The 26,447-nt window shown below is 41.1% G+C and overlaps 1 protein-coding gene across 3 annotated transcripts in view; it reads right to left on the bottom strand.

Annotated features, from left to right (window-relative positions):
• The window catches only part of LOC143782569 (cadherin-7), a 604,373-nt gene that overhangs the window by 254,254 nt on the left and 323,672 nt on the right, over window positions 1-26,447 (bottom strand). The gene's annotated exons all lie outside the window — the stretch shown is intronic.

The following is a 26,447-nucleotide window of genomic DNA, read 5'->3' on the forward strand; positions in this document are numbered from 1 at the left end:
CCGTGCGCCCAAACAGTGGTTTACCCCCACATATGAGGTATCAGCGTACTCAGGACAAATTGTACAATAACGTCGTGATCCAGATTCTCCTTTTACCCTTGGGAAAATAAAAAAATTGTTGCGAAAAGATCATTTTTGTGACTTAAAAGTTAAATGTTCATTTTTTCCTTCCATGTTGCTTCTGCTGCTGTGAAACACCTGAAGGGTTAACAAACTTCCTGAATGTGGTTTTGAGCACCTTGAGGGGTGCAGTTTTTAGAATGGTGTCACTTTTGGGTATTTTCAGCCATATATAACCCTCAAACTGACTTCAAATGTGAGGTGGTCCCTAAAAAAAATGGTTTTGTAAATTTTGTTGTAAAAATGAAAAATCACTGGTCAAATTTTAACCCTTATAACTTCCTAGCAAAAAAAAATGTTGTTTCCAAAATTGTGCTGATGTAAAGTAGACATGTGGGAAATGTTATTTATTAACTATTTTGTGTCACATAACTCTCTGGTTTAACAGAATAAAAATTCAAAATGTGAAAATTGCAAAATTTTCAAAATTTTTGCCAAATTTCCATTTTTTTCACAAATAAATTCAGAAGTTATCGACCTAAATTTACCACTACCATGAAGCCCAATATGTCATAAAAAAACAATCTCAGAATCGCTAGGATCCGTTGAAGCATTCCTGAGTTATTACCTCATAAAGTGACACTGGTCAGAATTGCAAAAATGGCCAGGTCATTAAGGTCAAAATAGGCTGGGTCATGAAGGGGTTAATAAAACTATCCTGATAATTTTTTTTGTGGATTACTTACTTTTTTCGCAGAATGGTGAGTATAACTTTCTTTTTTTATTTTTATTTTTGGGTGAATGAATGGATAAAAGAGGGTCAGGGAGTGTTTATTTCACATAAATTACTTTACTCTTTCTATGTCTTTATTAATTTGACTATGGGGTTAGTAATGGCGATGTATTTTAGATGCCTCTGCATTACTTACCTCTGAGGCTGATGTCACCAGCCATAAAACCGCTAACAATAACCCGTCAACTATAACCACACTTGTCACCGCACCATGGCAAGTGAGAAGAGAAGAAATTAAGCACCAGAATTGGCTCATCTAAGAGAATCTACGGCCGTGTGAGCGAGCCCTGAGACTAAATTCCCATTATTAGTATTTACTGCGATTTTGATGTTGCATATTTTTGATATGCAAAAGAGGCAGCGTATTATAGTTCAGGCAAAGAGAATAAGGTTCATAGAAATCTTATGCTCATGTAAAGTGACATGTGGCGCATGTTTCAACTCAGCAACATGTCAATTTCTCTTTCCGTTATGCTGATTTTTCTGTGCAGATTTGCCCTATAGACTTCAATTTGATGGAAAAAATCCTTATACATTTTAAGTGTGTTTCTGCAACAGGAAGAATCAAAAACAAAGCAGCTTTGTTTAAAACATAACATGCCAACAAGAGACAAAAAACGTAGCATGAAAAAAGCTAAAAAAGCTCATGAATAAAAAACGCACTTAAAAACTCAATAAAAAGACTCAAGTAACTTAATTCAATTAACAGTTTCAGAAATGATACAGAAAATCTGCAACATTAAAACTCACCAAAAACTCATTAGCGTTAATGAGTTTGGCACATTTCAATTTCTGCACACTCCTCATTAAGGCTACTTTCACACTGGCGTTTTTTGTCCTCCGTCGCAATGCGTCGTTTTGGTCAAAAAATGCATCCTGCAAAAGTGCTTGCAGGATGCGTTTTTTGTCCATAGACTAACATTAACGACGCATTGCGACGAATTGACACACGTCGCAACCGTCGTGCGACGGTTGCGCCGTGTTGTGGCGGACCGTCGGCTGCAAAAAATGTTACATGTAACGTTTTTTGCTGCCGACGGTCCGCTTTTTCTGACCGCGCATGCGTGGCCGGAACTCCGCCCCCACCTCCCCGCACTTCCCGCACCTCACAATGGGGCAGCGGATGCGCTGGAAAAATGCATCCGCTGCCCCCGTTGTGCGGCGCATTCGCTGCTAGCGTTGGTAACCTCGGCCCAACGTACTGCGACGGGCCGAGCCCGACGCTAGTGTGAAAGAAGCCTAAGGCGAGCAAATGAAATGCCAAACTTATTGAATTTGAACTATAATATATAAGCATGGATAGAGCAATGACTATAGATGGCCACAGTCACACATCCCCGTGTCAGTCTGAGAATGTATTACTCATGAACCAGCCTCCTAGCTTCGACTTGACGGTCCTACATATGCCTGTGATACTGTAAAGTTCTGGTCAGCAGACAGGTGTGTGATCAACCAATTATGGTCCATACAGATACTGTGACACACAGATGTGAATGTGGCCTAATGTAAACAGGAAGCAGTGTTCCTATTACATTAAGGAGTAAGCATATTACCCTGGAGAATGTAAACTGTTGCCAGCATCTGTGACTGCAGCATTTAAATAGGGAAATCACCAAATCGCATCTGCCTGTTTAATGCTCTGGTAACTGATGTCTTGGAACTTCTATGAAGTTCAGCCACAAGCTCCCAAAGAGAGTTGCAATTTCACTATATACTGCAATTCTATTGTATTACACTACATATGTTACTAAACAATCAGAGGTTCTTGATCATAGGAGGTCTTAAAAATAAAATAAATATTTTGAAAAATATTTTATTTGATAAAAGTTTAAATCATCTCCCATTGCTCATTTAAAAACTAAGAAATAAAAAATAAACATATTTGCCAATGTCTCGTCAGTAATAGTGAATTCTATCATGATTCAAAATTGCTTAGCCATACGTTAAATGCTAAAAAGAAGAAAAGTGTTGATGGCAGAATGGCATCAAGAAATATCTTTTCACTCAAAAAACAGGCACTTACAGTGCTCTATTTTGCAGAATAATACAAAATCTACAAACCTCTGAAAAGAGCGACAGAAATCATTTTTTTTTACAAAGTTCAGAATTTGTTTTACAACTAAAATATAAAAAAATATACTAATATGTCAGAAAAAAAACAAACAAATAAAAGTGTTACAAACATCAAACTAATACACTTTGAACGAGTTTACTGGCATATTGTATATTAACTCATTATGCAGACAGCAATAGACAGTGCAAAAGTAGGTAAATGGTGCACTACTTTTGATGAAAAATTGCGAAGAAAAATTTAGCCTTAAATGCATGCAAGTAAAAAAAAAGTCCTTCTTTAATAAGATTCCTGTCTCTTCTGCTATTTTAATTCAGTTTAGAAGACAAACCTAGAAGTGAGTTAAAAAGGAGGGCAAAGGAATATATCCTATTGAAGTCTCATTTTACTATCCTCTTTTTGCTTTCTTTGGCTTCAAAAACAACATTAAAAAACTACATCAAACTGGCAAATTTGAAAGTATCTTCATAAGTCTTGGAATAGTCAATTAAGGTAATTTGTGAAGAAATTACCCGTGTAGGTGATACATTGTGCCTGCAAGCATATTAATTAGGCAATTGAAATTGATTGAAATAATCTCTAGTGAGTCACATGGTCTTATTAAAGAGATGAGTGTTACCACCTGCTACACATCTCACTAATCGCAGCACCAAGACATTAATGTGTGTGCCCTTTTCAGTAAACCATGCATGCTCTCACTGAAATTAATATTATAAAGCCACTAAAGAAACATTTCATACAAAGCAACACTTCTGCGGATATCACATTATGATCTATAGTATCTACACAACAGAGTCATGTGTCAGGAAAATACTACAGTGATTAAAGTTAATATAAAAATTAAGTTTTTCTAATTATATGATTTATATGATTTTGCATGTACATCTAATTGCCTCCAAGACGGATAGAAGCATAAATATAAAAAGATGTTTAGACCACGCAACATGATCTTTTTTGTAACATACAATTCTTCTATACCCCATGCAGAATTATTGGGCAAGTTAGTATTTTGACTATCTCATCATTTTTATGCATTTATGCATTTTTAAGTCCTTTTTGTATAAACTTGAATGCTTATTGGATGAAGCAGATCAGGTGATGTGTATTTACATCCATGATCTTTTTATTACTAAAAAACTTTCCTTCCTCGCTATCACTGAAACCTGACCCACCGCCTCTAACACAGCCTCTCCAGCTGCACTTTCGTATGGTGGATTCCACCTTTCCCACACCACCACCCGAGCAGCAAGCATGGCGGAGGAGTTGTTTTTTTCTGTCAGATAACTGCTCCTTCCCATTGCCACCCTCTGTTTCCCTCCCTTCCTTTGTGGTGCACTCTGTGTGCATCTACTCCCCCTCTAACCTCCAACTAGCTGTCATTTGCCACCTCTTTGGGCCAGCGACCACCTTTTTCGACCACTTCACCACTTGGCTACTTCATTTCCTCTCTGCTGACATCCCCACTATCATCATGGGTGACTTCAACATCCCCATTGACACATCCCACTTAGCTGCCACTAAACTTCTACCTCTCACTTCCTCCTATGGCCATGCTCAATGGTCTTCTGCAGCCACTCACAAAGATGGCCACACACTGGACCTCATCTTCAGCCACCTCTGCTCCCTATCTAATCTCTCTATTGCACCTCTACCTCTTTCTGACCACAACCTACTTACATTCTCTTCCCTTTCTTCTCCAGGTCCACAATGTCCACCCCACAAACTTGCACACCCTCACAGAAATCTCAAACAACTCGATCTACACTCACTCTCTGAATCCCTTTTCCCTCTTATAGACATAAGTTCCCTACACAATGTGGATACTGCTGCCTCTGAATTTACCACAATAACTGCAGCTCTTGAATCATTCTCACACATACCAAAGCTCACAAAATCAACAGATAACCCTGGCACACCAGCCTTACCAAAGAACTGAGGTGGGCTTCAAGGGTTTCTGAGCGGAGATTGAAAAGATCACATTCCAAAGAGGACTTCATTGCATTCAAACAGTTCACCACTACTTCTAAGGCCAAACTCAGCACAGGAAAACAGACCTAGTTCTCATATCGCATATCCTCCCTGTCTCACAACCCTAAACAGCTGTTCAACACTTTCACTTCTCTCCTCCATCCCCCAGCACCTCCGCCTTCTCCAATTATCTCAGCTGAAGACTGCCTCATTCTTCAAACAGAAGATTGATAACATCAGAGAAAGCTTTAGCCTACAATCCCCACAACCCCTCTTCCTAACTACTCAGCCCTCTTCCTCCAAAACCAGCTTCTTCATGATTACAGAAGACAAACTTTCTGCTCTACTCTAGAGACAACATCTCACCACCTGTGCACTTGACCTGATCCCATCAAACTTCATCCCAAACCTCACCACAGTCTTCATCCCAACCCTATCTCATCTCTTCAACCTATCACTAACAACTTGTGTTTTCCCATCATGTTTCAAACATGCCTTGATCACACCCATCCTCAAAAAGCACTTGCTTGACCCATGTTCTGTATCTAGCTATCGCCCTATATCACTTCTCCCCTATGCCTCAAAACTACTGGAACAACACATCCATTTTGAACTGCACCTCCATCCCTCTTCCTGCTCCCTCTTCAACTGCTTACAATTTGGTATCTGACTGCATAACTCCACTGAAACAGCTTTAACAAAATTCACCAATGACCTACTGACTGCAAAAGCCAAGCAACACTACCCAGTCCTCATCCTCCTGGACCTGCCCTCTGACTTTGACACAGTTGACCACTCCTTATTACTACAGACCCTCTCATCTCTTGGCATCACAGACTTTGACTTATTTTGGATCATGTCATACCTAACAGAACAGACATTCAGTGTCTCCTACTCACATACAACCTCCTCATCTCACCTCCTATCTGTCAGAGTCCCACAAGGTTCAGTCCTAGGGCCTCTGCTTTTCTCTATTTACACCTTTAGTCTTGGACATCTTATAGAATCACACAGCCTGCAGTATCACCTCTATGCTGATGACACACAGATCTACCTCTCTGGACCAGATATCACCTTCCTACTTACCAAAATCCCACAATGTCTGTCTACTCTTTCATCCTTCTTCTCCCCAAAATTTCTAAAACTTAACAAGGACAAAACAGAATTATTTATCTTTCCCCAGTTCACTCAACTTCCCCAACAGACCAATCCATTAAAGTAAATGGCAGCTCACTCTCCCCTTTCCCAGAAGCTTGCTGCCTCGGGGTAATCCTTGATTGTGATCTCTCCTTCAAACCATATATCCAAGCATATAACAATAAATAATAATAATAATCTATATATATAATTGTCTAAGGGTTTTTCCGTCTGTCTGTCTGTCTGTCTGTCTGTCCTGGAAATCCCGCGTCTCTGATTGGTCGAGGCTGCCAGGCCTCGACCAATCAGCGACGGGCACAGCATGGCGACGATGATGTCATAATGGAAATCCCGCGTCTCTGATTGGTCGAGGCCGCGAGGCCTCGACCAATCAGCGACGGGCACAGTATCGACGTAGATGTCATAATGGTTGCCATGGCGACGATGATGTCATAAAGGTTGCCTCGACCAATCAGCGACGGGCACAGTCTGCCGCGAATCACATACTACGGGGACATACATATTCTAGAATACCCGGTGCGTTAGAATCGGGCCACAATCTAGTAATTTATATATTGAGGATGGAAGTGACCTAAGGATATATGCACCCTTTATCAAGGTGTGCAGAATTATTATTTTTTTCAGAGGCTAAGTCAGACAAAAAAAAGGATTTAACTGACTCTGAAAAGTTAAAATTTGTTAAAATTATGTCAGAGGAATGAAGCATTCTTGAAGGTGCTTTGATCTTCGGGCTTGATCATAGAACTTTTAAAACTTTTGCTGAAAATAGTCAACAATGTCCCAAAAAGGCATTGATTAAAAAAACAAACATTTACAGCCAAAGATTGAGGTGAATCAAAAGTTATGGCAGGGAACTCATTATCCTCTAGTGTTGTCATACTTCAGAACTGCAACCTGCTTGTCCAGAAATGTAAGGTATTCAGCGCTCAGAGACATGGCTCAGATAAGGAAGGCTGAAATCCGACCACCACTGAACAAGACAGATTTTCCAAAGATTTTATGAACTGATGACATGATAGTGACTCTTGATGGATCAGGTGGTTGGACCTATGGCTCTATTAATAAAGGGCACAGACCTTCACTTCAACTCAGTCACCAGCAAGTTGGAGGTGGGGTACCTCTATGTATTGGTATTATGGGTATTATGAAAGATAAGTTACTTGTATCCTTTCAGGTTGAAGATGGACGCCTGATCTTTTCGGGTATCAAAACCCCAATCTGCAACATTGTAGGCAGCACAAACCTTTTGAATACAGGCTCAATATACTGGTATATAGAGATCTCTATATACCAGTAAATTTTTACTTACCTGTATTCTAGTTATCAGAGATTTTATTATTCCTATAAAATTACTACAAAATAATGAAACACTTAAAAGTACAACAATTAAAATTGTAATGCACTTTTTTTAAATAAGCCTCATAACTCAGTAAATAACTATACAGTAAATAAATTATTTATGATGATTTGTAATCAGTATAACTAAAATGGCAGTTATTCACATTGTTGCTAATAAAATGTGAATTAGACAGGTACTGCAAGCATAAAAAGCACAGAACCTTAAAAGCATTAAAATGGTTTTACAAGGTCAAACCTTTAGGATAAGTTCTCATGATGAGCTATGACACTTCACATTTTTGGCGCTCAAAACGAACCCCACAGAATTTTACAATTTCAGCAAAGTAGATGGGATTTACAGAAATATCTTGCTTACTGTTTTTTTATGCTGTGCAAATTGTCATGTGTAGCATTTTCGAAGTCTGTAACATGTTAATTTACTGTATGAATATGCTGAGTTTTATGTGTGGATTTTCCCCAATAGAATTGCGTTAGATGCAGAAAATCTATAATTTAAACAACGCAAATATGTTTTTAACCCTGCTGTTATGTTCGGTCAAAAATGACCGTTTTTGAACTTTGATATTTTTTAAAAAATTCATTATGCGGTTCTGAAACTTGTGGTTACTTCTATTTTCCTAATTTGAGGGGTTCTTTCTAGGGGTCCTTTTTTTTTTTTGGTTTAGTTTTTGCGCCACATTTTTTTTACACTTGTACTGTTCCTGGTCAAAAATGACCGAATAGCATTTTATGCTAATTTCAGCCATTTTTTGAGTTAAACAAATGAGTTATAATTTCTTTTGAGACTACTTATTGCATCTACTATTGTTTATGAAGTAAACAATTGCTTTCGGTGCAAATTTACACATGCTTTCAGTACAAACCATACACATTGGCTTTCAGTACAGTTCTGTGCAATTTTTTTTCTCTGTATGTTATTTACCCTGCTTTTTTTATTTTCCTTGTGCTGATTTCCTGAAAAAAGAAGACCTTGTGGTGTTGGAGCCCAGGGGGTGGTGTCTAGTGTCTCTTTTTCTTATCTTATCAGTAAGTAAGCAGTTCAGCCAGCCATTTCAAATTCAAATGCAAATGAGCTTTATTGGCAGGACTGAGTACACAAAGCATATGGTAAAAACACGGTGGGGGGGGGAGGGAGGCATATAGAGGTCCAGGATAAATCAGACTCCTTTTTTGAAAAAACTAGCCTGAGCTTCCACAAGGTATTCTCAGCAAAGGAGGTGGTGTACATAGTTCCATGTTTTATTTCACTCAAGACACAACAGTGTTCTTTTTTATTATTTTAACTATTTACTATTACTATTTTTTTCAAAATGTTTGCACTCAGTTAAATTATATACTATAGTTAATTTTATTTATAGTTACAGTTAGTTATAGTTGTTATAGTAGTAGTACTAGTAGTTGTTATAGTTAGCTAGTTAAGCTCAAATTTGTAATTTCTGTGCAGAATTCAATAAGCCCTTGTAACCTTTATAAACACAAAATAAATTAAAAAAATTGAGTTTTTTGCATATTTTCTTTTTAGAATGACCAACCATGTTCACATACAGTATAATAATGCAACAGGTATTAAAAAAAAAAATTTAAGTAGCTAAAACAGCATTTAAATAGGTCCGGTCAAAAATGACCGGAGCAGTACAAGTGTAGAGTGGAAACAAATAGAACAGCAGGGTTAACCCCTTTCCAAAAACGGCCACAATAGTACACTGATGTCTGTTAGGGTTGGAGGATTGCACTATATAAAATATAAATTAAAGAGCAATCGCAACCCAGGGTCCACCGTGCAGAGATGTAGAACTGCTGCTAGTGTGAACAATTGCGTAACGAAGCAGTGAGCGTTAACCTTAATCAGACTGCATAAACTCAACACAGTATGAACAGAACGCAAAGTACCAAGCTCAGTAACTTCACTGAGAGGTACTGCACTCAATATGCTGAGTACTATACCCTGCTAAATTTTGCGCTCGCTCTGCAACTAAACAGTGTTATCTGCACACAAGTATGAAGCAGAAGCAGAACCAAAAGAAAGAACTCATAAGACGCTAGGTGCAAAGCCTTGATGCTCTCCCTGAAAGATGTAGCCTGAGGTTTGGACTTGCTCTGTAATTCAACTGTGCTAACCACACACAAGAAGGAGACAGTTGGTCAGCCAAGGGAAGTTACCTAGTCCTAACCCTACCTGCCAACAAAAGTACTCTCAGAGTATAGAGCGACACATGAAAACAGAGTGGTAGACTATCCACTCACATACACCTCACATAAGAGATACTAGCATGCCTGCATGCACCGCTGGGGGCTTTTTATACACAAGGTTCTACCTCAAACACTCACACCCAGTCAGCTGAGACATCGCTCACAGACCAATTGGGGGCTGCCACCTCACCAGAGCAGCAAACGTCTGACCACCAATGAGCAGACGCCACAGCTTGGACATGCTCAGTCAGGTGAACTCTGGACTTAAACTCCCAAGCATCAGGCTGCACCTGCCTCTCGCATATTACCAAAGACTTGGCTGGAGAGCCAGCAGTAACCACATGAATATAACGAGCCTGAGCAAGATGCTGGGACCGATGTCTGTGCTGAGCCTACTCGCAGTGGTCAGTCCAGAATGGAAGACCACAGCACCAGGCAATGCCTGGGATCTATCACATGCAGTGGAAGAATCCTGACACCTAACATTACCCCCCTTGCTAACTTACTCCCCCCGGCCACGTTCACCACGCTAAAAGGCCGCAAAAAGTTTTGGTCCATAACCCTTCCAGTCGACCAAGAAAAATGTTTTGCTGTGCACTACCTTGGATCCCATAGTAGCATTGACCTCAAAATTGTCCGAGGACGTATCTTAACTCCCAGCAGGAGTCCAGGAAAACCGGGTCATAAACACTGGTTTTAACAGAGACACAAGAAAAGTGTTAGTGATGTTCAAATGTGGAGGAAAGGTGAGACAATAGACTACAGAATTCACCTGCTCAAGATACTTGAAAGGACCTAGGTAGCGAGGAGCAATTGTAGTGGACTTTACAAGCAGCCTGATATTACGAGCTGACAGCCACACTAAATCACAAGGAGCAAAGGCTGGAGCGGGACAATGATGTGCATCAGCGGAAGCCCTCATCCTCTCCTTAGAAACTTTAATTGCATCTTGTGTGCGATCTCAGATGTCATGTGCCTCCACTGCCCAGACCACCACCCTCAGATCAGAAGACAACATGGGCATGGGCACAGTGACACGTGGATAAGAGAAAATGAGTCTGCCACATGGCATCAGGCATTATTTAAGGCAAACTCCACCCATGGCAGCAGAAATGCCCAGTTGTCTTGACTGGTGGACACAAAATGCTGTAAATACGTGACCATGGCCAAGGACAAATTGAGCTCAATACTAAGCAGGCGACAAAGCTCCCTCCAGAAACGAGACACAAACTGGGTACCCCGGCCACTGACAATCTTGTCAGGCATCCCATTGAGGCAGAAAATGTGTTTAATAAATAATACCACCAAAGCCGATGCGGATGGTATACGCGGAAAAGGAACCAAGTGCACCATTTTGGAAAAATGGTCGGTGACTACCCAAATAACTTTATTATTATGAGACTTAGGCAGGTCCACAGTAAAGTTCATCCCAACCATCTCCCAGGGCCTATCTGTCACTAGCAAGGGATAGAGCATGCCCATGGGTCTCTGTCTGGAGGGCCGATTCCTGGCACACAAGAGACTGGCTTGCATGTAATCTCTAACATCACGTGCCATCCATGGCCACCAATAAGTCCTCTCCAGAAGCTCAGAGGTCCTCTTGATGCTGAAATGACCACCCAATTTGGAAGTGTGTGCCCACGAGAGAACGTCCGGTTGCAGATTAGGTGCAACACAGCTCTTGCCTGGAGGTTCCCTGCTCAAGCGACACTGGGGCCACTGTTCAAAGGCTATCTGAAGGGACAATAAGACATAGCTCATCCCCCACTTCGGACAAGACTACTGAACGGGACAGTTCATCGGCACGTATATTCTTCTCTCTGGACAAAAAAAGTATGGTAAAATGGAATCAGAGCCTGAGCAAGACGATGGGACTGATACCTGTGCCGAGCAGTGCTCGCAGTGGCTGGACCAGAATGGAAGAACACAGCACCAGGCAATGCCGGGGATCTATATCACGCAGTGGAAGAATCCTGATGCCTAATAATGTCAGACTCCCTTCCTTTGATGTAGGCTCTGGCTGTAAGCCCACATCTTTCCCAGCACATGTCAGCTGTTTTGAACAGCTGATATATGATCAGAACAGCCGCAAGTGGAATCGTGATCCACCCATGGCTATTAACCCTTTAAATGCATGCGCTTCCAGCAATCGTGCCAAAAATCCACCCATCGGTGACCCCCGTCACATGATCGTGGGTCATCGATGGATTGGCATGACAACCAGAGGTCTCCTGCAGACCTTTATGGTTGTCACTGCTGGATTGCTCATTGCAAGCGAGTAATTCTGCTACATACAGGCAATCTGATACATACATACGATCTGATCATCGCCTGTATGTAGAAGAGCCGATCAAGTTATGGCAGCTTCTAGTCTCCAATGGAGACTATTGAAGCATGCCAAATGTAAAAAAAAAATAATTTTAAGAATAAAAAAAATAAAAGTTCAAATTACTCCCCTTTCATCCCATTCAAAATAAAACAATTAAAAAAAACATACACATATTTGGTATTGCCACGTTCAGAATTGCCCGATTAATAAAAAAAAAGATTAACCTGAATGCTAAACAGCGTAGCGAGGAAAATAGTTAAAACGCCAGAATTACTTTTTTGGTCACCGCGACATTGCATTAAAATGCAACAATGGTGAACAAAAGATCGTATCTGCTCCAATATGACATCATTAAAAACGTCAGCTTGAGGCGCAAAAAAATATACCCTCACCCAACCCGAGATCATGAAAATTGGAAACGCTATGGGTATCAGAAAATGGCATAGTTTTTTTTAACAAAATTTGGATTTTTTTTTCACCGCTTAGAGAAAAGAGAACCTAGACATGTTTGGCATCTCTGAACTCATAATGAGCTGGAGAATCATAATGGCAGGTAAGTTTTAGCATTTGGCGAACATTAGTAGAAAAGCAAAACAAAAACAACTGTTGGATTGCACTTTTTTTGCAAATTCACAGCACTTTGAATTTCTTTCCCATCTTCCAGTACACAATATGTCACTGGATGTCATTCAAAAGTACAACTTGTCCTGCAAAAAAGAAGCCCTCACATCATCATTTTTACCAAACAATAAAAGTTATGACTAGGGTTGAGCGACTTTTATTTTTATAGGATCGGGTCGGGTTTCACGAAACCCGATTTTCTCAAAAGTCGGGTCGAGTGAAATCGGCCGATCCTATAAAAAAGTCGGGGTCGGGGTCGGCCGAAACACGAAACCCAATGCAGTGCAATGGGATACTATGGTTCCCAGGGTCTGAAGGAGAGGAAACTCTCCTTCAGGCCCTGGGATCCATATTAATGTGTAAAATAAAGAATTAAAATAAAAAATATTGATATACTCACCTCTCCGACGCAGCCTGGACCTTACCGCTGGTAACCGGCAGCCTTCTTTGCTTAAAATGAGCGCGTTCAGGGCCTTAGATGACGTCACGGCTTGTGATTGGTCGCGGCCGCCCATGTGACCGCCACGCGACCAATCACAAGCTGTGACGTCATCTAAGGCCCTGAACGCGCTCATTTTTAGGAAGGAAGGCTGCCGGAAAGAAGCCGAGGGTGAGTATATTCCTATTAGGTATATACTCACCCTCGGACGCGCCCTGCTTCTTTCCGGCAGCCTTCCTTCTTAAGAGTGAGCGCATTCAGGGCCTTAGATGACACAGCTTGTGATTAGTCGCGGCCGCCCATGTGACGGCTCATGCGACCAATCACAAGCCGTGATGTAATTCTCAGGTCCTAAATTCCTAGAATTAGGAATTTAGGACCTGAGAATTACATCATGGCTTGTGATTGGTCGCCTGGCGGTCACATGAGCGGCACGCAACCAATCAGAAGCCGTGATGTCATGGAAGGCCGTAAACGCGCTCATTTTAAGCAAAGAAGGCTGCCGGTTTCCAGCGGCGATGTCCAGGGGCCTCCGGAGAGGTGAGTATATCAATATTTTTTATTTTAATTCTTTATTTTACACTTAAATGTGGATTCCGATAACGATTTCCGATATCGCAAACATATCGGAACTCGGTATCGGAATTCCGATACCAGATTCAGAAGATCGCCGACCTCATGGCCGACCCCACACAGGGGTCGGGTTTCATGAAACCCGACTTTGCCAAAAGTCGGCGACTTCTGAAAATGGCCGACCCATTTCGCTCAACCCTAGTTATGACTCTGGGAAGAAGGGGAGCAAAAAATGAAAATGCAAAAATAAAAATACCACTGGGAGTTAAGGAGTTAATGTTTTTCCTCTGTGGAAACACTAAAGAAGCATGAAATATTACATGACTATATAGGCTCACTCAGACATCCGTATTTTCAGTCCAAGTGCGATCTGACAAAACATGGGATCGCACTAGGACCACTGTTAGTCTGTGGGGCCGTGCACAAGTCCAATTGGTTCCTTGGACAGAGTCTGATATGGCTGAGTTTGGCATCATTTTTCTACATTGCTGAAGCATCAGTGTGTAACTTCTTCTTGCTTTGCCACGCAGACCTCCCTATAATGCCCTGCAGCTAGGACAACGTGCAGCTTATCATACATTGGCAAGTGGTGGTCAATACCTTGGCCATCTGAGATTAGCGGCTCAGAATGGATCACAATTTGTGATCCATCTCCAGGGTCACTGGGTAACTCTCTGTATTCTTTGTGAGCTCTTATCGTCAGTAGGGTGCTATCTCTCTCCTGTAGAGTGTAAGGGTACCGTCACATTTAGCGACACTGCAGCAATCTAGACAACGATGCCGATCGCTGCAGCGTCACTGTTTGGTCGCTGGAGAGCTGTCACACAGACAGCTCTCCAGCGACAACAATGCCGAAGTCCCCGGGTAACCAGGGTAAACATCGGGTTACTAAGTGCAGGGCCGCGCTTAGTAACCCAATGTTTACCCTGATTACCAGTGTAAATGTTAAAAAAAAAAACACTACATACTCACATTCCTGTGTCTGTCGCATCCCCCGGCATTCTGCTTCCCTGCACTGTAAGCGCCGGCCCTAAAGCAGAGCGGTGACGTCACCGCTGTGCTCTGCTTTACGGCCAGCCGGCGCTGACACAGTGCAGGGAAGTAGAACGCCGGGGGACGCGACAGACACAGGAATGTGAGTATGTAGTGTTTGTTTTTTTCACATTTACACTGGTAACCAGGGTAAATATCCGGTTACTAAGCGTGGCCCTGTGCTTAGTAACCCGATGTTTACCCTGGTTACCAGTGAAGACATCGCTGGATCGGTGTCACACACACCGATCCAGTGATGTCAGCGGGTGATCCAGCGACAAAATAAGGTGCTGGCCTTCTAGCTCCGACCAACGATGTCACAGCAGGATCCTGATTGCTGCTGCTTGTCAAACACAACAATATCGCTATCCAGGAAGCTGCAACATCACGGATCGCTAGCGATATCATTGTTAAGTTGTTCAGTGTGAAGGTACCTTAAGCTCTTATGGTTAGCAGGGTGCTATCTCTCTCTCACCTATATAGTATAAGTTCTTATGGTCAGTGGTAGGGTTGAGCGAAACGGGTAGTTCATTTTCATAAGTCGCCGACTTTTGGCAAAGTCGGCGTCTCATGAAACCCGACCCGATCCCTGTGTGGGGTCGGCCATGCGGTACGCGATCTTGGCGCCAAAGTCGCGTTTCATATGACGCGATTAGCGCCATTTTTTCAGCCAATGAATGAGCGTGGGCAGAGTGATGACATAGGTGTTAGGGGAGTGAACGCCTATCGTCATGTTATCGCTTGTGCGCAGTAGCGATTTGGAATGTGCAAATCGAAATTTTCTGTTCTGGGACGGAGGGGAGAGAGAGAGAGAGAGAGAGAGAGAGAGAGAGAGAGAGAAAAAAAAAATAATATCTTCACTGGGTTTCGTGTTTCCCGACTTTTCACTGTGGTCGGCCGATTTCACTCGACTCGACTTTTAAGACAGTCGGGTTTCACAAAACCCGACTCGACCCTAAAAAACTAAAGGTCGCTCAACCCTAGTCAGTGGTGCCCTCTCTCTTTCTCGCTTTTGTAAAGTATAAGCTCTTATGGTCTGTGGGGTATCTCTTTCTCCTCTATCCCACGTATATTGTTAACGCAGTTGAAAGATTTGCAATATTGAAATTTATGCACATTTATTCTCCACAAATCAAAGTTTTGGGGTAAATTCAGCGGAGTCGGCAAACACAAATTTCAAAGCATCGACACATCTTTTCTTACGATCCACACAAATCAAATAATAAAAAGTAAATAAATACAAACATCCTCATGTCACTGTATGAGATAATACTGACATGGAGGTACAATATGGCCCTATTGACATCTGCTGTTCAAATAAAAGGTGGACATTCACTTAATAGAATGTGAAGATTTTATCTTCTTTTTTTAAGTATACTGCTTGAAAAGATCATGGATAAGGTTGAAACATTGCACATGCTAAATGTATAACAACTTTATTCGAGAGCGTGCTATAATCTTTTTATGCCTCCTAAATTTATAAACATATGACTACACTCTTACCTTGCAAATGAAAAAAATATGTCTTAGTATTTTTAGTGCAAACATTTTAGAGATTCTGCATGACTGAACATTAAGCTTACAAAAGTAAATAACATTTCTAGTTTATTCTGCTATAAAAGCAACAGAATAATGACAAAAACTGAAAATAATATACATTTTGGTATATGTTTAATTTGTGACTTTATGCATATTAAGCACTTAAAGGGAATCAGTCACCAGTTTTTTGCTACCTAGTCTGTGAGCAGTGTAATGTAGAGACAGATGTGGGCTGGGTTATATGGAGCTCAGCATTCAGAGAAGTGCTACATCTGCTGGAAACAAGATCTCTGACTCTAAATCATTCTTCTGTCAGATGAGGTAGAAAAACCTGGTGCTGCCTTACAAGTAAGGACCAAGCCTATTTGGCATTAATGCCCCAACTGCTTTTTATACTTTTTCATTATCAAATTCCAGGAGCCATAATTTTATTTTGTCAATAGCATAGATGAATAAGAGCTTGGCTTTTGAGTGATGAGTTGAGTTTATCCACTGCATTGTTTTGGGGTTTATATAACATTTATATAACAGCTTTTTCAATTTCATTTTTTTTTTTTTTACCAATTTGGACAATAACATGATATCAGGTTGCTCTGCTATAATGAAGAACCCTTACGACCAAGATGAGTTGAATGTTTTTTTATCCCCACAACGCATTTCATAGCTGAACTAATTTTGTTTCAAGTGGAAGAAAAAATAATTGCATATCAAATGTTAAAGGGCAGGGGGTTTAAAAAGGCCACAAGAAAAGTTGAAAAAGAGGGAAGAGTAGAAAGAGGGTGAGGGGAAGAAGAGGAAATTAAGAAGTATACTGTTTATAGGATTGCAAAGGAAATAGAAAAAATAAATAAGGTAAAAAAAGAAGAAAAGAAAGAAGAGGAATATAGGAAAGAAACATAAAATCAGCAGAAATGAGGTGAAAATAGGAAGAAATAGAAGAGTAGATTTTAAAGTGTTAGTTGGGGAGGGAGTAAATAGATTGATTGAGCCATTGGGAGGAAGAAGAATAAGGAACAACTGAAAGGGGGGATGAGAGGTAAAAGAACATGCCACAGAGGAAAGAGGCAGGGATGAGGGAAGAGGGAACCAGTAATAACTGTGGCAGACGAGGATAGCAGGAAGTGCAAGTAGTTGGTGCAAGAGACAAGAAAAGTACTAAAATAGAGAATGGAAAATGTCTGGAGCAAATCAGGTTATTATTCTTTTTAGTATTGTATTTTGATAGCAATTACCATGTGAGATCAGATTCATATATATATTTTACATGATTTAATATGTTTTATAAGTTTAAATGTTTTTATATGTTTATGTTTTACTACTTTTTAAAGAAAATCTTTTTTTTGGTCATATTCTGAGATACATTTTTTTCTGTGTGCAGAGCTGTACAAAGACTTGATTATTTGTCTCATAAGGTGTCGTTTTTAATGAAATCATTCAAGAATATATAAAACTTTTTGATCACTTATTATTTCAGATGGGATAAATGACAACAGTAACTTTGTAAGTGTTTTCTATATTGCTTTTAACACAATAATTATGTAGTATGATTAAAATGAATATATGGTTAATAGTACACAGATCTATATTTAAAAAATAAACTACTTTTTATTGGGTAAGGTGGAAATAGTTTAGGCATTTTTTTCACAATTTTTAAACACTTAAAACCTGCAGCATATGACGAGTTAAACTGGTAAGACTTGACTTGCTTATGGTCCCTGGAATTACTGTTTGAGCTTAGATAGATTTTATAGCTGGCATCCACTGCGGATGGCAAAGGAACAAGTCCTGAGCCCACATTGTTTCTCAGTCATATGTATACATTCTGACCAGAGGAATTACTAGAATCTCATGTGCCCTAAAGTGAGAAAAATCATGCAAAAAATTAATGTATGCGTCACAAAGCGCTGCGTTGTGCATGCGTTTTGCATGCGTTGTGCGTTGCGTCGCCGATGCTGCGCCGCACAACGCAAATGTGAACGTAGCCTAACAAAGCAACAATTTACATAACCTAAAAAGTCTGATACTGCAGTGTACTATTAAATAGGTTGGCTTTTGAATACTTAGAATTATATAGCTACCATCAGCTGTCAGCTGTTATTTTGGTCATATGAACATGAATAGATGTACCATATTTTTCAGATTATAAGCCGCTCTTTTTTTCCCCCCAAGTTTGGGGGGGAAATAGGGGTGCGTTTTATAATCTGAAAGCAGCTTACCAGTGTGGCAGAGTGGGGTCCCAAGGTTGCTGCAGCAGGAATCTTCTGGCAGTGGCAGCAAAAGTGGGGCAATGCTGTGGATCCCAAGGCTGGCAGGAAGGGGTCGTCCCCGACATTTTGCAAAAACCAGAAGCCCCACACTAAGGTTTTCAATACTTTGGATGCTGGGAAAATAACTGCCAGAGGCAGCACATGCGCAGATTGAGTTCTTGGCACCAAGATATTGTCTCCCGATATCTCAGTTGCCCATGCATCGCCTCTGATCACCATTTTCCCAGAATTCAAAGCATTGGAAAGCATGGAAAATTTGGTGGCTCCAGGCTTTCACAAAATGTCGAAGGAGCCCCCACACCACCGAATGCCACCTCCTACCAGTCTGGGGCCTGCAACATCGTCCCACTCTTACCTCTGCCAAACACCACCTCCTATCAGCTTGGGGCCGCAGCATCTCCTGCCACTACCACCAGTTTCCTGCAGCAGTGACCCTGCCACCTTGAACCCCCGATATACCACCACCACCTCTTAGGTAAGATACCATATAAATGGATTCAAAAATGCATCACAATTTTAATAAAAACATTATTGTCCTATTTTCCTCCTTAAATGTTGGGGTGCATCTTATAATCTGCAAAATACAGTAAATCTTTCCATCATTGTAGCTCTTTAAAAAAAAGTATAATCCTTTTCCCTAGAGTAATTTACAAAATGCTAAATGAAGTAATAAAAAAAATAACTTGGGGTTCTTTTAAACTGTGACAGCCACAAGACCAGTAACAGATCAAAAAGAAGACACTCTCTAGATTCTTGTCTTGTAACATCAGTCTGAATTCCTGTTTTTTATGAATAGAGACTGGTTTCACAAAGGTGCAAACAAGCAATTGATGCAATTAGCCACCACCTCCCTGTCATTAAAATATATAGGCCAATAGAGTTGTTTTATAACTCCAGTCTATTTTGCTCATGATAACTCAACATTTTATTACTTTTTAAGTTACAGTACTTGTAACGCATTTATTCTGACATTCAACTTCTTATCATGGAAAGATAAAGAGAAACCTGGCCCTGTGACCAAGTCAATATTAAATGTCCACTGGATATTAGCCCTACGAACCATATCCTACATATCAGCATCTCCAGCTCCTCTTTTAATTAGATAGCCTGGTATGACATTATAGCAGAAGTGTGACATATACAGTAAATGTTGCTCACATGTCTCAGGATGGCTCAATCAAAAGAAGTGCCAGGGATATCAACAGGTAGGAGATGGTTTGCAACGTTACCATCCAGTGGCCATGGAATACAGACCAACATGGTCTAGACATGTGAATTGGTTCCTCATCTCTAACATTAAAGTTTAGCTTTTTAATCTCGGCTCTCTACATTTTCAGTTATGAAATTTTCCATGATGTCAACTAAGGATATATGCATACAGCATCTTTTTCAGGCACAGTCCACCTACAATGCACCTGAAAAAGCGTTAAAACAGGTTGCAAATAAGGAAAAATATTTTCTGTACTTTGTTTTTTGTCACATCTTTTAACCAGCAGGTTCATTCTTCTTGTTTTAAATGTAATTTGCAAAAAGAAGATTCCAGTGGTGGAGAGGCCGCCAAAGCGACTGATGAAATGCCCACAAAAGTGTTTCAGGAAAAACTCTATTTTTCGGTAGCGTCTTTATCTTTGAAAACTTATGTTCACACTGACATCTAACTCGCACTGATTTTTTAAAGTAGAAACCACCAAAGGTTATGTGTACATAGATTTCTTTGGTTGAATTTTTTTTAGCAGAACCTGACTATGTCCACAAAGATTTTCTGGAATTTTTTTGGAGCACAAACTAAGTAGAAACTCTCTAAAACCTCCTCCAAATGAGAAAAAACTCATCAAAAACTGAGCAAATCTCTGTATTTACAATGGCATTGAGCAAAAACTCCAAGTTTTTGAGGAGTTGTGAGATTCGGAGGAGGATTTGGAGATTTTCTGCTTAGTTTCCCCAAAGCCTCCTCAAAAACTGTACGTAAATAATCTAAGGCAATGCTCACAATGAGTGTTTTTGATGCCAAATATTAAAAGTTTTTGAGGAAGATTTGAAGAGTTTTCACTCTGTGTCAACTCAGTTTCTATTCAAAAACTTAATACGCACATACCCGAAGGAACAGTCCTATTTTGGGTAGTTTTGGAAGAATTTTTAATTTCCATAAGTATTTTCTGAAGCATTTTTTTTAAAGATTTGGAAAAGTTATTTTTCTGAAGCATTCTTTTTAGCCTATTGTTTGGACAGTGCCCAGTTTGAAGAGGTCTCCATCAGCACATGATTCAAAGTTTCCTCAAAGTCATTTGTGATCAAAGTTCTAGGCAGAACACTGACTCAAACTGATGGTGTCCCTGCCATGGGTAACATCATACTGCTGTAACCAAGATGAATGATGTTCCATTTAATCCATATATGCCCTCTTCTTCCTTCTTACTAATATCTTTGCCAAAGACAATACAGGCTAATTGAAATAAATGCTTGGCAGTACTACTGCTCGGACAGCTAATATCATTGGTGGTGGTGCTTCTACTAATGCAAGTATATCTCATATTTTTCCTGTGGTATATATTTTCCTTTATCACTTTTTCCTTTACAAATTTTGGTTCAGTATTATGATAAACATTTAATTATTTTGTCAATTCCATTTTTTCAACTCTTGTCTAGAAGGGCGCAAAATGAAATGCTAGATAGGTAAGTACATGTACAGAAAGCAAACAGCTGTCGGTAGTGGGTAGTATAGGTTTGAGACATATGGTTGACAATTTGGACAAGTAAATAGGTGTGCAGAAACACTGTTAAATGTCTACTTTCATTTATTGTTATGTTTTCAATAAAATTCAACCCCCATAAACCTTCAGTTTGGTTCAACTGATTTTTTTGCACTGCATATTTGTGGGCCAGTCAACTGGCCCACGATGACCAATCCACTTTTCAGGAAACTTTTCATGTAGAAATGCTCGGACCTGACACCCGTAATGTGGTGGTGCACCATCTTGCTGGAAAAAGTCACGGAATGTAAAATCTTCAGTGCATAAAGAGGGCAATATATCATCATGATAATCATCAGGGGCCAGTTGAATGGCCAGCAAGGTCTCCCGACTGACCCCCTTAGACTTATCTTTGGTGTCATCTGAAGTCAATATTCTATGCTGTGAAGATACAAGATGTGCAGCATCTGAAACAGCAGACACTGGAAGCCTGTGCTAGCATTTCTTCTGCGGTGTTGCTATCAGTATTTCATGAGTAGGAGAAAAGGGTTGCATTGACAATCCAACACAATGAGCAGCACTTTGAACACATTTTATAAGTGGTCATAAACTTGTAAATAACTCATGAAAGAATAAAGTTACATTAAAACCAAGCACACCATGCTAGGTGTTGAGTTCCCACCTCTGCACAGGGGGAATCTCGAACATCTCCGCTGCAGTCTCCCATTCTTCTCCAGTCACAGTGGAGCCTGCTCAGCAGAGATGTCGGTCCCAGCGTCTGGCTCAAGCTGATACTGTATGACTGGTTACTGCTGCCCTTCCAGGCTCTGCCTTTGTAGCTAGCACTGATAAGCAGCGATCAGGTCTTTATGGGACTAAGTCCTGCTTTTTCCATACTGACCATGCCCACGGGACAACCTCCCATTGGATGTCGGGGGTCACATGCTCAGGTCCTGTTGCCGCTCCTATTGGATCATCTGGATGGTCCCGTAGCCGCTTGGCCATGCGCTAGTGTATACTTGAAAACGTGTGTGTGCAGATGTGTGAAAGTCACTAATTAATCATCCTCCTTCCTAGTGTTGTTGACTGCTCGTGTATGGTGAATGCTTGCTATCTAGCACCCGACCGTGCTATCTGCACCTAACACACGATACAGCGTCTTATTGCTGTTACCGCCAGTGGGGTGCCGTGTGCTATTAGAGCACTTTCCTGACCCAAGTCAGGATGCCACTACATCCACCAGAGCGGCACTGCACGCACTCTAGTGCATTAAATTATTATTTCTGTTAAACTCTGACACCCCAGTAGCAGTGTCGAGCGCAAGAGGTCTAGAGGAACTCTTTCCCTGTGTCTTGGGATAGAGTTCTGTGACTCCTTGCTTGCGCTCTTTGTGCTGTACCGCGGTCCTGTGATGCAACAGGGTTCGCTTCTTTCATACCGGGTGAAGCTAACCCATGTGTGTATCCACTTTATATCACCATATAGTCCGTCATTACTCATCAGCAGGTTCCATCTCTGCATGGTGGACCCCGGGCTGCATACGCAACTTATACCATCTTCCTAATTATTTGTTTTTTTCCGCTAGCCCTTACATTACACTAGCACCAGGGTCTTGCTAGTAATGGCAGATGAACATTGATTACATAGGTACATCCAACAGCTGGAGGGTAGGTTGGCGGCTCTTGAGAGCACAACCTCGGCTGTGGATGTTACTGCGGTCGCTGTTCAGGCTGCTAGCATGGCTGCAGCCAGTTTGTCCTTTGCCACCCCTTCTCTGACTTTGTCCCTTCTCTGGCTACCTGATAAGTTTACTGGTGACAGTAAGCTGTGTCGGGAAATCATGAGTCAGTGTGCCATACACTTTGAGCTCCTGGCTGCACGTTTTCCCATGGATCGGGTGATGGTGGGATTTATTGTATCCCTATTGTCGGTCAGGGTGTTACAGTGGGCAACGTGGCTGTGGGAGCATGACGATCATGTGGTGCAGACAGGGGTGGATTAAGGGTAGCCAGGGCCCCGGGCTGTTCAGACACTGTGGGCCCCCTCCGGTCATGTGACGGGGGTCATGTGACGGGGGTCATGTGACGGGGGTCATGTTATACCCAAACCAGATTATTCCAGAAAAATGTCCGGGCCCTACTGTACTGTAACCTATTAAATATTTGTTAAAATCTGCAATACAATTTAGGTATATTTTGACCAATAATATCACATACAAGGAACAAATACCACCGTGCCATGACCAGACCACAAATTACAACCACAGTGATCGAATAATATCACATACAAGGAACAAATACCACTGTACCATGTCAAGACCACATACTACCACCACTTGGTGACCAAATAGCACATTCAAGGGACAAATACCACAACACCATTTCCAGACCACATATTACCACCACATAGTGACTGAAAACTACAATACTGATCAATAATAAAAAAAACCACAATACTATCACCATCAGTGCCATTATACACAGGACATCTGTACTTAGTATGCAGTGTCTGTGTAGAGGTAATACAGAGATCACTGGTGGTATTATACACAGGAGCTCTGTATATAACACTGGGGAACACAATTTTTTAAGAGCTAGGTCAGACAACTGTTCTTAATTAATTTTTGGATGCTGAATCCAGAAATGACCTCAGTTTTTCTCTGTCACGTCAAGTTTTTGAACTATAGGATTTTTGTCTTCTCAAAAATATGTAAACTACTGTACCTAAAAAGTGTTGTTTTTTAAAAAAAATAGTACAAATATGAACAAAAAATGAAATATATAAGAAATAGGCATGACAAATATGTTTTTTAACACTATCATGTTTTTTACAAAGGATATATATATATATATATATATATATATATATATATATATATATATACAAGTATTTAAGGTAAAAATGTCCATTTATAGCTTTTTCTGGAGTGTTTAACTTGAGGACAATCACATTTGATGCTCCAGCAATAGTCAGCCATCATATGTACATCCCATCTACCCTGGTAATGGTCTTCCATAACCTTCAAATCTTTTTGGCTTATCTTGATCACCGAGTTTTACTTTAAAATATGCAAAATATGCTTGTTTGACAAATGCACTGATGTTTGCCCTTTGAACTGGAATGGTGAAAACACCACAAATATAGCAGAAGGAGTCAGGGTTGTTTAGGCATTTACGACGAGAGGAAGAAGGAGCAGACATGATCTGAAACAAAGGAAATATGTACATATGTAAATAAAACACTGAAATGGAAAGTTACAAGCTTTGAAAACTAACAAAGAAAAAAATCATAAAAGATATATAAATTACAACTAAGCGCCCAATGTAAAGAGAAAAGCTATCACAAATCCTATTTATTCCTACTATGATAAATTTTTTGTGTAAAGATATTGATAATTATGACGTATTGGGAGCTGCACACACCTCTCACCACACTGCCTCAGTTGTGACTACTCTTACAAGTTGCCACGTAGCTCTATATGAGTCGAATTGTAATCAGATAACAAGTCTTATTACAGATATCAGTGCAATTGTGCTTCTCTGGCAGGTAAGTTGTGGAGGAAAAACTTGACGTGCTAGAAAAAAACTGACTACATTTTTGGAATCAGCATGCCAATTTTAGTATAAATCAGCTCAAAAACCTAACTCAACAGAAATTTTTTTTCAAATTGTTCCCCAGTGTAATGTATAGGTAATAGTGATCACTGGTGACATTGTACACAGGACCTCTGTATATAGTATACAGTGTATAGTGTCAGTGTATAGGTAACACTGACTCACCAGTGACGTCTCTAGGTGAAGTCCTTCATCTTTCATCCAGCACAGACCGCCATCACTTCATCCAGCCAGGACTCATTTCTGCAGGAAATAACACAGTTATCTCGAGCTCTGCTTGCAGAACACATTACTTAATTTTTCACAACTTCTACATTACACCACATGGAGAAAAAAAGGCGATATAGTGTCACTCTGCACAATAACAGGACCGCCCCCCATTTAAAACAGTATACTCAAAAAATAAAATAAATACATCACTGCAGTAATAATATCCCTTAATTAGCCCCTATGGTAATAATATTCCCACACCCTGGCCCCGTGTGTCTCATTCCTGGCTCCAGCCATATGTTCTCCCATCCTGCACTCATGAGTATCCATTCTACCCCATGTGATCTCCCCATCCTGCCCCGTCTGTCTCCATCATATCCATCCTGCCCCATCTGTCTCCATCGTATCCATCCTGCCCCATGATCCAATCCTGCCCCATGTCTTTCATTCTGCCCTGTGTCTCCAATCATGCCCCGTGTCTACATTCTGCCCATGCCTCCAGTCCTGCCCCCAGTGTGTCCAGCAATCTGCCCCAGTGTGTCCAGAATATTACCCTCAGTGTGTCCAGCAATCTGTCCCAGTATGTCCAGCAATCTGCCCCAGTGTGTCCAGCATTGCCCCCAGACAGTGTCTCCAGCAATCTGCCCCAGTGTCTGACTCCAGCATATTGCCCCCAGTGTGTCCAGCATTGCCCCCAGACAGTATGTCCAGCAATCTGCCCCAGTGTGTCCAGCAATCTGCCCCAGTGTGTCCAGCATATTACCACCAGTGTGTCCAGCAATCTGCCCCAGTATGTCCAGCAATGCCCCAGTGTGTCCAGCATATTACTACCAGTGTGTCCAGCAATTTTAAAATGCGCGCGTGTCCAGCCTCCCGTGACGTCACGGCTTGTGATTGGTCGCGTCGCCCATGTGACTGCGACGCAACCAATCACAACGCCGGAACGTAATTTTAAAATCCTGAAGGACCTGAAATTATGTCACGGCTTGCTGTGATTGGTTGCGTCACGGTCACATGGGCGGCGCGCGACCAATCACAAGCCTGGACTTCGCGTAAGGAAGTTAAAGCGCGAATTTTAAGCAAACAACGCTGCCGGTTCCCTCGGTAAGGTGCAGGCTGCGTCGGAGAGGTGAGTATAGCAATATTTTTTATTTTAATTCTTTATTTTACACATTAATGTTGTTTCGATACCGATACCCGATACCACAAAAGTATCGGATCTCGGTATCGGAATTCCGATACCCGCAAGTATCGGCCGATACCCGATACTTGCGGTATCGGAATGCTCAACACTAGTCAGGACATTATACCAAGAAATGTCCACAGCGGCAGGGGAAACGACCGCGTCTAGTAACTATAGGAGGTTCACTAGACACAGCGGCGTTTTCATCCAAATTGTCCTTCAAGGGGCCAATTACCTTTGGCCCTTACACTTTTATGGTCAAGCTTTGTGTGGATTTTGGGGCGGAGGGAAATTTCATGTCCTCAGCCTTCACCCAACGGAACGCAATACCCCTTGTTATGCTAGCCAAAC

This window comes from Ranitomeya variabilis, chromosome 6, assembly GCF_051348905.1.
Source record: "Ranitomeya variabilis isolate aRanVar5 chromosome 6, aRanVar5.hap1, whole genome shotgun sequence".
Lineage (NCBI taxonomy): Eukaryota > Metazoa > Chordata > Amphibia > Anura > Dendrobatidae > Ranitomeya > Ranitomeya variabilis.